General features: G+C 36.0%; 1 long non-coding RNA gene across 1 annotated transcript; it reads left to right on the top strand.

The window, feature by feature from the left end:
- The first annotated feature begins 888 nt into the window (after nt 1-888).
- On the top strand, nt 889-11,749 carry LOC131159414 (uncharacterized). Its single transcript, XR_009137798.1, has 3 exons — nt 889-1,058; nt 10,808-10,926; nt 11,352-11,749. It is a non-coding gene; the product is annotated as an uncharacterized LOC131159414 (long non-coding RNA).
- The last annotated feature ends 486 nt before the right edge of the window (nt 11,750-12,235 follow it).

Here is a 12,235-nt window from a genome sequence, read left to right as displayed (position 1 = left end):
TGAACATTTATTAATGAACTAAAAGAGATATTATGACAAATATATTAGCTTAGCATGTATATGTTAATGGTTAAAGTTGGATGACGATGATATAATTAGTTACATATTTGGTCAACCTGACTTTAATTCAATTACACGATATCTTTCTTGAAGTAATGTACTATACATAGCTAATCGTTTTCATTATTATGAAAATTATAAGGGGGATTTAAAATTCTTGAAATTTGTTTCTTTATCTTCCATTATGTGGCTCCAACTTTCCTAACTTTTAGGAGCCAAAATTTCAATATGGATAATGAAAATTTAAAGTCAAAGGGACATAGTAATACGGTTGCATCATTTTTTTTTGGGTAATAATACTAGGGTTGCATCATCAACCAAGAAATCAAAAGCACTAACAATTCCATAATTTGGTTTGGTTTTAAAAAATTTAAACCCAAGTTAATTTGACTTTATTTAGTTGTTCTCACAGTTTGAACTAATTTAATTTATGATATGGTTCGTTTTAGTTTAATTCATTTATCGAACCTATTCTCCTATCTCCTAGCAGCAAGCCAAACCACCACATCTAATAATTAAATTAGCATTTTAATTGCAATTTCTATCTTAAAAAGAAAAAAAAAAACATTTTTTGGCTAAGAAAATTTAGTCATGCATGGTCATCTAAATGTGTATGTAATTTTAAAAGTAAGAAAATAAAATAAAAATTGGGTGACATAAAATTAAATCTATTACTTAATTTTTGTATATTATATTATATTATATTAGCTTTTTTTCTTTCCCTGTGAGAAAACCAAATGCAGTGAACTGTGAAACCATCAGCTGGGCCTGGGCCAGAAGATGGGCTTCCTGGACACCACGACCGTGCTCTACTCTAATGGACCTTCAATGGGCCTGTCCATTTTTAGATCAACGGGCCGAATCGTCACCCCCTTGTGAAGTTGAGACATAAACCCTAGTCAGATACCGAGGAGCTCCTCCGTTCCCTAATTGAGAAGGTTGGAGATGTTCAACCGAAGAAGGTTCCTGTCACTGCCCATGGTCGTTGGAGCAGTCTTGTAAGTCTCTTTTCTTCTTCGTCTTCTCTTGTTTTTCATGCGAAGTATTCGATTTTTTTTTATTTGTTTTTGATAATTTAACCTTTTTGCTCTTATATTCTTATGTTCATGCATTCTTCTAATTAGAGTTGCCCATCTTGGTTTCTGTAAAGAAAACCTAAACACAAGCATATTTGAAACCCCAACAATGTAGTTCCCTGAAAGACCAGCGCTCTACAAAGTTAAGTTCGGTCAGGGAAATTTGTGTTCTTAAATAAAAGATGGGATTATATGGGAACATAATAAAAATTGGATATGTGAAAAGCTAGGAGAAGTTGCAAAATCAGGATTTGGACTTTGGTGCATTGGTAAAGAAAACAGGAGAATGAAGTAGGAAGGATGATTGACAAAGACTTGAAACATATCGTTAATGATTCTATAAGAGTAGGACATAGAATTATAAAATCAAGTTGGTCAGTGGACAACATATAATAAATTCCACTAGTATTTATCCTCCTCAAATAGGCTTAGTGGATACCTTGAAAGACAATTTGGAAGTCACAATTCATGAGAATTTAAGAGGACAATAAAGGTTATGAGAGGATACGTGAAAGACAATCAAGACATGGATATGGAGATAAAAATGAATCTAGAGATATGATCTTAGACTTCACCTTGTTGTGATCTTATAACAATGAATAAATGCTGTAAGAAGGGAAAAGAATAATGAATGACCTTTAAGAGTGGAAAATGGAAATCTACTCAACGAAGGTGGAGTTAATGATGCAACTCCTGCATCAAAATTGAGTCAGTCGGGGTTTTCTCAATTATTTTAAAGCAGGAAATTTTGAGGAATGGATTTTTTTATTTTTTGGGGCATATTTTGGAGTATGCAAGGAAGTGTACTTGTCTGATTTCCTTCTGGATGCTAAGGAGCTTCTGTTGCTAATTCGAATGGTTACATTTTGGTCCAGACCATGTGCATTAGACAAGGGTTTAGGGGGACTAATTTATGCAACAAATGTGACTTTATTAGTTTTAAATTGCTTTCGAACCATGAGGGTAGTTTCTTGTGTCTGGAAAATGTAAAGGAAAGAGGCCCACCTAATTCTATTAGAATTCCAAGGAAAAGAAGCATTTGGATGGTGGATTTTTTGGATATGAGAGCAATTTCTACTTGCAGGGGAGAGGGGGTGAGGACAATCAAGGGAAGGGTTTGTTGTGTCATTATTGTGGCTCAAGCAACATTGGGCCAAAACAGTTATTGGGGCTTGAATTCAAAGAGATATGGGGCTTTATGTCTTGGACCAAATTGAAACGGGAAAGTAATGGGTAAAACAGAAAGCTAATGACTTTGATGGGTCTATTTGGAATAGACATAAAGAGTTGGGTTGTGAAAGGGTGTGACGGGCCTGACCTGATTAATGATGGTTTTGGGTTAGAAAGGTGGTATTGGGACAGGTAATAAGGGAGTAGATGGAGGGGGCAAAAAGGGTGAACATATGTTGGGTAATGTGTGAAGTTGGGTTTAAGGGTGAAGTTGGCTAGGTTAATAAAGGGGAAGATGGGTCTGGTCTTGAGTTGTAGAAAACACTTAAACAACATCTAGGAGTTTTGGAATCCAAGGAAGCTGGTGCAAGCCCTGAACAACATGAATTTGGATGCTAATAAAAAAACAACATGAGACATGCAAGTAGCAAATAACTTAGGTAGATTTTTTAAATGGAAATTGCAAGGGGAGCATGGTTTTGATGTGGGGAAATTGCAACCGGAATTTGAGGGGAGTTGTGATGCACAGTAACAACAATAGTTCGAAAGAACCTATGGATGATGATGGTACAAAGTTTACCTTGGTATTCAAGGCATGGAGATTTCTGGCCTCGTGAGTCTAGTGAGCATTGTCTTCCTTATTGGCTGTTATGCGAGTGACAAGGAGTCATATAGAGGTCTCAAAATTTTGGTATGTGAAAACAAAGAATTGTTAGATTTAGATGATGAGTTGGAGAGCTAAGTGAAAATGATAATATTCTCTTATTGGACCAAATGATGACAAAAAATGGGATAAAGGATGAGTATCTCTAAGATCTCGATGGCAAATGAATGAGGAGTCTCATTGATGGGCCTTGAAGTTACTTCAAAGAAGCACATGTTGGTGCTCACTGTTTGAAGAATACGGATGACCAATTAGAAAGTATAGTCTTTGGGGGGGAGGGGGGGTGGATCTTTGGCCTTCAATTTACAATTTAAATGATGTGGCTGCTGCCTTTAATGTGTTTGCCTCCAGAAAAGATGCGGATGATGCTGCGATTGAATCGAAAAAGGAAAATATTTGAGATATTTTACTCATTCCTAACATGCTGGAAATTGCTGATAGTCATTTGTAACGAAGGGAGGACTCTAAAGAGGGAGAAATCACAGATATTTATTCATGTGGGGTGGAGGGACAACCGGGATACACAGGAGCTCCTGGAGGGGATGGATTTTGAATTAGTTAATTTTGAGGAAGGAATCAAAAGTGGTTCTTACACCTAGGACTTGTGAGAGTTGGGGAAAAAAAAGTTCTGCAGAAGGAGTTGAATAATGTAGCTAGTTCTATTATTATTATTATTTCTTTTTTATTGGGGGTGGGGGGGGGGGGGGGGGGGGGGGAGGGTAGGGGGGTGGCGGTTGGGTTTACATGTATACTCTATGGATGGTGGTGGGGTGGGGTGGGGTGGCTTGGGTTGGGGTGGGGTTAACATTGTTAGGTTATGAAGATAATTAGTTGGAATTTGAGAGGGCTGGGGGTTGTGATAAAAGAGAGATAGAAGTTTTTTTAAGAACTGCTCCTGGTATTGTAATTATTCAAGGAACAAAAATTGAGAAGATGAATTTTTTGGTCAGTGGGTGGGACAGTAGGGCAGCAGTTTCTAGTTGCTTAGATAGCTTCTTGTCTTGTGGAGAGTGCAAAGATGAATTTCCAAATCCTTTGCTAATGGTTTTCTCTTAACTAGTTTTGGATAATTTTCGTGTTTTGTTAAGAGTGTGAGAATGTTTAGTGGGGTCCCATGACTCCCATCCCTCTTAGTTTAGAGAATATGTGGCTTGATTATAAGTCTTTGCATTCTTTGGTGAGGATATATGGAGTGAGGAGGTTGACAGGCATTGAAGGTTTTGAGGCTTATGAGAAAGCTTAAGAGGCTTAAGGACATGTTGAAGAAGAGGAATATTGAAGTATTTGTAGATAATAGCATTTAAAAATAATAATAATTGAATTTGATGAAAAGAAAAGAAGAAGAAGGTGAGGGGGTTAAATGGAATGATATTAGAAATGAGTTTAGGGGAGGTTGTTTTAAGGAAGTGAGGAGTTGAAAGCAAAAGACTAAATTTAAATGGATCAGGAGGGTTGCATAGTTTAGCAAATGGTAAGAGGAGCTGGAGTGGTATTAAGGAGTTCGAGTTGTTATTTGGGAGTTGGAGTTGAGGGAGGGAGAGGTTACTGCAGACTTTATCTTGATAGCAAGTGAGATTTCTGATTTCTTTGCAAATCTTTTTCGTGGAGGAAGGTAGACCAATGATTGAGGGGTTGGTGTAGATTCCCATATCTATGGATCGGTAGTCTTGGTTGGAGAGGCCTTTTGAGGAAAGGGAGGTAGTGCTTGGGATGGACAAGGATAAGGCTCCAGGTATGATGGATTTAATATTGCATTTTTCCAGGATTGTTGGGATGTGGTTACAGTGGATTTACTGCAGACATTTCAGGATTTAATTTCAGTGGAAATTTTTAGGTAAGAGCATTAATTTGACTTTCATCATATTTGGTGCTTAAGAAGAGTTAATCGGTTAAAGTTTCTGAATTCTGATTCTGTAGCCTATAAGCCTGGACACTAGTGCAAATAGGATTTTTGCGAAGGTGCTTGCAAATAGGCTGGATTTAATAAACGGAGATACGATTTCTTAGGTGCAAAGTTTCGTATGTGATGGGGTTTTAGGCAGATTGTGGTTGCTGTTTTAGTAGCTAATGAGGTCTGGAGGATGTGCGAAGGATAAAAGGGAGTAGGTTGTGTTGAAATTGGATTTTGAAAAGGCTTATGATTGAGTGAATTGGAAGTTTCTAGATAGGGTCTTGGAGAAGGTTTTGGGCATGGGGGGAACACTTGGATGAGGGGTTGCTTGCCTAATGCTTCCTTTTCTATTTTTTTTTTTGCCTTTTGGATTAGAGAAATTTTGTTGAGAACCAAAACCATGTACAATAGGATGAGGACAAGGTGTACTCTAGAAACAAAGGCGACAACCAAAATGATACAATAGAGCTGCCTTCCAATCCTTTGAAGGTTGGACAGTGATAAAACCCCCAAAAAACCAAATGAATGAGCCCAAAAGAAGTGAAGAACTCCATTTTGTCCCATCATGTAAAAGGACAACCTTAAATCTTCATTAGGGCTTTGAGGGATATTAGCAAGGGGATCCATTGTCCCCATTTTTTGTTTGTTCTTGTAGTTGACTGTTTGAGTGGGATGTAGAATGATATATAGGGCTATAAACATAGGGTTTTGTAAGAGGAATTGGGGTGGTGGGAACTGGAAGTGAGGAGGTTATAATGTCTCATCTTCTGTTTGCTGATGATAGTATTCTTTCTTAAAAGGATCACAGAGAATCTTTTTCAAATCTGCTCATCATTTGACAACTTTTTGAGTGTGTTTCAGGGTTAAAAGTTAATTTAGGGAAGAGTAGGACAACAAGTATTAATTTGGGAGATGCTAGATTGTTGGAGTTGGCTTCTTTGGCCAGGTGTGGTACCTTAGATTGGCCTTTGAGTTACTTAGGGGTTCCTTTTGGGTGATTATCCTAGGCTTATGGGTTTTTGGGCTCCTTTGGTGGAGATGGTGGCTAAGCATCTAGATAAGTGGAAAGGTGCTCTTTTTTTCTTTAGGGGGTTTTATCAGTCCTATTCAGTCTTGTCTTTCTGGTATACCATTATTTATTTATTTATTATTGTCCATTTTTAAAGTTCTTGTAGGGATTGCTAGGACTATTGAGAGTAGGACTGAGCATTGGGTTGGTGCGACCAACAAAATTCGGTTAAAAGAAATGTTCTACTGAGCTGAACCAAACTTTGCCTAATATTGTATGGTTAATTGATCAAATTTTACTTTGATTTAGTTAGTTCCTAATTAACCAAAACAAAACTGTTCCGAAATTTGTTATTTTTTACTAACTCAAATTTGTGCTTAAAACAGTTGGGGAAATTCCAATGATAAGTTGCTACAAGGGACACCTCTAATGGAACCTCGATGCTGGTTCTTCTGTTGGGGCTGCATCTGAATTCCAGATCTCAGCTAAATGACAGTCCTTAATGCATCTTAAATTATTATTAATTTTTTTTCAAAAAAGTTCAACTTTTTCCCAGAATTTTGTGGAGGATACAAAATTAAAATAAAACAAGATGAGCTAACATGAAAAAAATAAGAAGATTTGATGAAAAAGGAGGAGAAGGGGGCAGTGCTACTGTGAGAGAGATGAGGCTGCAGTGCGTCTGAATTTGAATAATTAGCTGTGGCTGCTGCATTTTGCTGCTAGGTGTTCAGTTCCATATATCCCTTGAGAGAGAGAGGGAGTATAATATAAATTTGAAACGAACAAGGGGAGGAGGGGGAAGGGTGGGGTTGGTGGGAATAATTAGAAAGTATGTACCAGACGAATTGAAGGGTTGGTGTTTGCCCCTGCATACGGTTGGGGAGGGAGGAAGGAGGTGGCAGTGGGTTAGGGTTGATATAAGATCTGGAGTTCAACTTGAACTGTTCAAGTGAGTAGGAGGTTGGAAGTAGAAGTCGCAGAATGATTGAAGGTTGGAGGAAAATTGGGGAACAGGTGAAAATTAAACACTTGCAACTAATTACTCTATATTATATAAATACATATCTATCATATACAGTTTGGTTATTTTAATTAATCAAATAGCCACTGGCTTATATGGCACCAAAAGCTGAATTACCGAAAAAACCAAAAAATGCGACTGAATTGAAAATTTCAATCAAATTTGGTCTATTTGGTTAGCTAATTTGGTTTTAACCAAATATTGCTCAATCCTAATGAGAGATACATGATTGTTTTTATTTGTTCTTGGGTTGGGGATAACATAGATCATTTGGTTGGTTGCAAGGTGGTGTGTAGGCCAAAGTGGTGGGGAGTGTTCTGGTTGAGGGCTGACCCATAGTGAAGTTTATAGATAAAAATATTGCTTCTATGAGGCAATGGTTATGAAGGTTTCATTTAAAGGAGAACTCGGTTTGGCACAAAAGTAATTAAAAGTAAATTTGACTTACAGGTAAATGGGTGGGATGCTAATCTGGGTTTCAGATCTTCTTGTTAGTTTCCTTGGAGTTGTATATCACTGCTTTAACCATGTTTTATTCCAAATTAAAAAACTTTGGGGGGGGGGGGGGGGGGTGGTAATGGGCTTGCTTTCATTTCTCTAGGAAGACCCGTGGGTGGCAGAGTCCGCACTCATTTTATTTTTTCCTTGTTGGGCTCTTTCTTCTGTTTTGCTCTCTAACAGGGAGAGTTTTTGTGGAATTTCCATTTCTATGAGTCTTATTGATAGGGGGTTGGAGCTATAGTCTTTGCTGTGTTTGTTGGAGGGTTGTAATTCTTTTAACAGTGAGGATATGTGGAAGCCGGGATCCTGGGGAGACTTTTCTTGTGAATCTTTCTTTTAGTTTTTGATCCAAGAGCATGTCTTTTTTACTCCATCATAGTGTTTCGAAGACCAAAGTTCCTTCTAAAATTAAGCCTTTTATTTGGTTGGTTGATTTTAATAGAGTTACCACTAGCAACCTGTTGTAGAGTAGGAGGCCTTCTAAGCATTATATTCTAATGTGGGTGTGCTTTGCTTCGACAGTTCTAAACATGCCTCTCATTTGTTTATGCATTGCCTTTTCTCTTGGAGGATATGAAACAATTTATTTGGGATTATCAGAGCAAACTGGGTTTGTTTTGATTTTGTGGAGGATGTGTTGGCTGTTTCTTTTTAAGGTTTTGGCAGGGGGATGACAGGTTAGCATTATGGGTTATAGCAATTTTTGTGGGGTATTTGGATGGAAAGGAACATTCGCTTTTTTAAGGGGAAGAAGACTTCCTTATGGGTTGTTGCTGCAGTTTGTTATCTTCTATTTTAGTTTCCCTCCCCCCCCCCCCCCACTCTTTTTATTTTTTATTTTGGAGGATTCCTTAATCTCCTTCTTTTTACAATATTTCTTTCTTAATAATATTTCTTCCTTTTTCAAAAAAACAAAACTTTGAAGTAGGATAGGTAGTTCTATTCTAGAGATGGAAAGCAGATTTTAAGTGAATCTAGAGGAAAAGAGAGTTGGTGATGGGATCTAGGCATTCAAGATGCAAAAAAAAGGGGAAAAAAGAAACATTGTTGGACATAGAGAAAGAAAATGTATTTAAAATGAAGATGGTGGTGTTTTAGTTGAAGAAGATGATAAAATGGAAAAGTTATTTTAATAGTTATGTAGTGAAACCAAGTAGAAGACTTAAATTTAGAATTGACAAGTAAGGAAAAAGCTAAAAATTTGAGATTGATCCCCAGAATTAGAGTTAATGAAGTTAAGCTTATATTAAAAAAATGAAAAATGGGAAAACTATAATACTTAATGGCACCCAGCTGAAGGTTGGAAATGCCTAGGAGACCGCAAAATTATTTGGTTAACCAATTTATTTAGCAAAAATAATAGCTAAGAAAATGTTTGATGAATGGAGAAGTATTTTATATCTTTTTGCCAAAATAAAGGATATTCAAAATTGTATTAACTATTGTGGAACTAAAGAACTTCTATGGAACTTTTGGAAATGGGTAATTGAATAGAGAATAAGGTTAGAAGCAAGGATTTCAAAAAATAATTTGGTTTTATGCTGAGGAAATCAACTAGAGTAATTGAATAGAGAATAAGGTTAGAAACAAGGACTTCAAAAAGAATCAATTTGGTTTTATGCCGAGGAAATCAACTAGAGAAATCTATATCTCTATTAAGAATATTAATTGGCTTACAGAAAAGAGAGACTTGCATGTGATTTTTATTGACCTTGAGAAAGTGATAAGGGTTCCTAGGGAAGTTGATGGTTTTTAGGGGAAAAAAAGGGGAGCATGGAGTAGGTATATATTGATGTCATTAAGGACATGTACAATAGAGTAACTAATGTGAGGATGGTGGAGAGTCTAAGGAATTCCCAACAACAGTTGTGTACATCAAAGGTTTGTTTTGAATCCTTATTTTTTTGCACTAGTGATAGATGAACTTATTAAGAGCGTAATAGTATCCATGGTTCTATGATGTATCATGTTTCCAGATGATGTTGTTTTGGTTGACGAAACTAGAGGTGGAGTAGAATATAGGTTGGAATTGTGGAGAGAAGCTTTAGAATCTAGAAGTTTTTAAGGTGAGTAGAAATAAGGCATAATATATTAAATGTATTTTTAGTCACATTAGGAGGAATATTGGAGAAAATATTAAATTTGATGGTCAAGAAATTAGTAGCATTAGTAGATTTTGATACCTTGAATCTATCATGCAATTAGAAGGAGAAATTGAAAATTTGTGTGATTGTAGAATACCGTTAAAACTAAAAAGTTTATGGGATGACTGTAAGACTAGCTATGCTATGAGGATCAAAATGTTCAAATCCAAAATGTAAAAGTTATAGAATTGAGAATGCTAAGGTGGACGAGTGGTATAAATCTAAAAGATGAATTTAAAGAATGAACATGTTTGTGGTAAGTTAGACATAGCATAATATAAGATAAGAGCGGGGCTATTTACACACGTCAAATAACACACTACTGGGGAGATCAGTAAATTAGTTGATTTTAGTGGCAGTAGGAGTGGCAGGGTAGACCTTGAATAACTTAAATTGAGATAATGAATGAGGGTTTGACAACCCTCCATTTCCCTTAGATTATAGCCCAAAATCTTGTAGATTGGCCAAAAGGATTCATGTAGCTGACGCTACCTAGTAGGAGGCTTGATTGTTGTAATAAAAATTGAGTAGGGATATAATAATTTAGATTAAAATACTCATACAAAAGTTTGTATCCTTCCATCTAACATGGAATAAGATAGAAATACACATTCCTATGACGAAATTTATAAATTCATTTCTTGTCTATTTTATGGTGTGGATTAACAAAAAGCTTTAGATTGACAACAGATTTTTGTTTATAAACTATCAAATCCTTATATTATGATCATTTTATTCTTAAGAATAAACATTCCATGAACGAAATAACTTAAATAAGCTGATTATTTTTTAGACTTATCATCTACTTGATTAAGTCGAACTACATGCCATGAAATCCTTGTATGGGCGGATGTGATTTGTTAATAGTTGAGAAATTACTTAGCTATACCGGCTGCTGTGTAGTCACATAGGGCGTTTCTTTCATTATTCTATCATCTTACTTCTGGGTACATGTCATCCTTGTTTGGATGAACTCTCCCCCAGGGCACACACGCGCACACAGAAGCCCATGAATTTACTGTTGATTGTGTCACCTTAGTCCCAACTGCACTTGCATTCTAAAAGGCTAGCGATCTTATTGTCTTGTCCTGAGAGCCTGAGAGGCTAATACCATAGAGTTGTGTATTATCATAGGCAGATTACAACAGAAATTTTGATAGGGTGTAGATTTGTGGCAATAGATAATAGTTTTTCCAGTTTTATCAGGGTGCTTGTCATTTTATTTTAGTGTGCATTGCAAAATGTGAGTGACTTGAAGCATTTTGTAGAATTGGAGTTGTTAGTGGGAAGGCAATATTTGGACCTCCACTTGATGAATACTGGAAAAAGAAGCTTCAGGAAGACGCAGCTGCAAAGGAGACCGATGCAGGCTCCAGTTAGCAAATTTGTGAGTTGCTCCTTCGTTGAATCATAAAGAGGGGCATTTTTTCTCTTTTGTTCATGTTCTCTTTCTATAGAGGCTTCCACAGGTTCGTGTGTTTCATTCTACTGCCTATCTGCAATTTGTATTGTTGTGGTGTCAAAGCCAGGATAGGGTATAGATTTAACCTTTCTTGTAGAATTACATCTAGTTTTGCAATTCAATTCGATCTTCAAATACATTGTAGAAAAATCAGATGAATTTAGTTTGCTATTCAGTTGTATCTCGCCCTGGAGTATTTTTCCCTTCAACTTTGTTATGGTACTGAACCGAATGAAGACATTGGCTCAGTTGGTGGGGTTTTTCATAATCTCTTGGCACTCTGCCAGTTCATGAGGTTGTTTCCTTCCTCGTTGAGTCTTTGATGGGATTTGCTTTTCTTTTTGGTGTAGTCTGCTAATTTGCCCACCAACACGTCAAGCAAGTCACCATGCCATAGCCAACTGGCAAAGGGATGAGGAGAGACCAGCGTAGCCTACTCGCCAACAGTTGAGGGGAATAGAAAGCGTGAGCCAAAGGATGATGTGTAGTAATACACAGACAAGAGTGAAACAGAGAGCCTTTTGGGATAATGCAAAGCTTTGATCATCATTCTTTTAGGGCACGTTTATCTCACGGGAATAATTAAGTGGTACAAAAATTATGCAAAAATATTATAAATTTTTTAGAAAGTATTCTTTTTAAAGTTTGTGATATTTCATGCAATTTGGAATAGGATAGAAATAAATATTTTCATGGTGAAATTGAAGAACTGTGTTGTGTATTAATAACATTTACATTATTGTCAACATGGCACATGCTGTCGAGAGATAGAGAGCTTTTAACTCTTGTGATTAAAATATGCTATAAAGAAGTGAGTGTTTTTTGGTTATTTCAAAATATAACTAGTGTTATTTTGTCGCTTCGTAATTTTTTAGGAGATTTAAATATCCACATTTTAACATAGAAATAGAAATGTGGGGAATAAAAAACTTAATGAAAATGTATACTATTTACAAATCAAATGCAACATTAAGGGTTTGTTTGGATCAATATTTTGGTTAGGGAAGAGAAAAGAAAGAAAAATAAAAAGGAAACTCATGCACCATTTGATATCATTAACAAAAATTATTGAAACAAAAAACTAAAAATTAAAAATATAAACTAAAAACTAAAAACTCACAACTTGTTTAGTTAATATTTATAAAATTAAAATGTTTAAAATTTTAATTGAGAACTATTTGTTTTTGTCTTTAAATCAAATAATATTATAAACATATTATTAAAATAACATAAT

The sequence above is a fragment of the Malania oleifera genome, chromosome 1 (genome assembly GCF_029873635.1).
Source record: "Malania oleifera isolate guangnan ecotype guangnan chromosome 1, ASM2987363v1, whole genome shotgun sequence".
NCBI classification, from domain to species: Eukaryota; Viridiplantae; Streptophyta; class Magnoliopsida; order Santalales; family Ximeniaceae; genus Malania; species Malania oleifera.
Note: the sequence above shows the minus strand (reverse complement) of the source record. Positions and strands in the feature narration are given on the sequence as shown.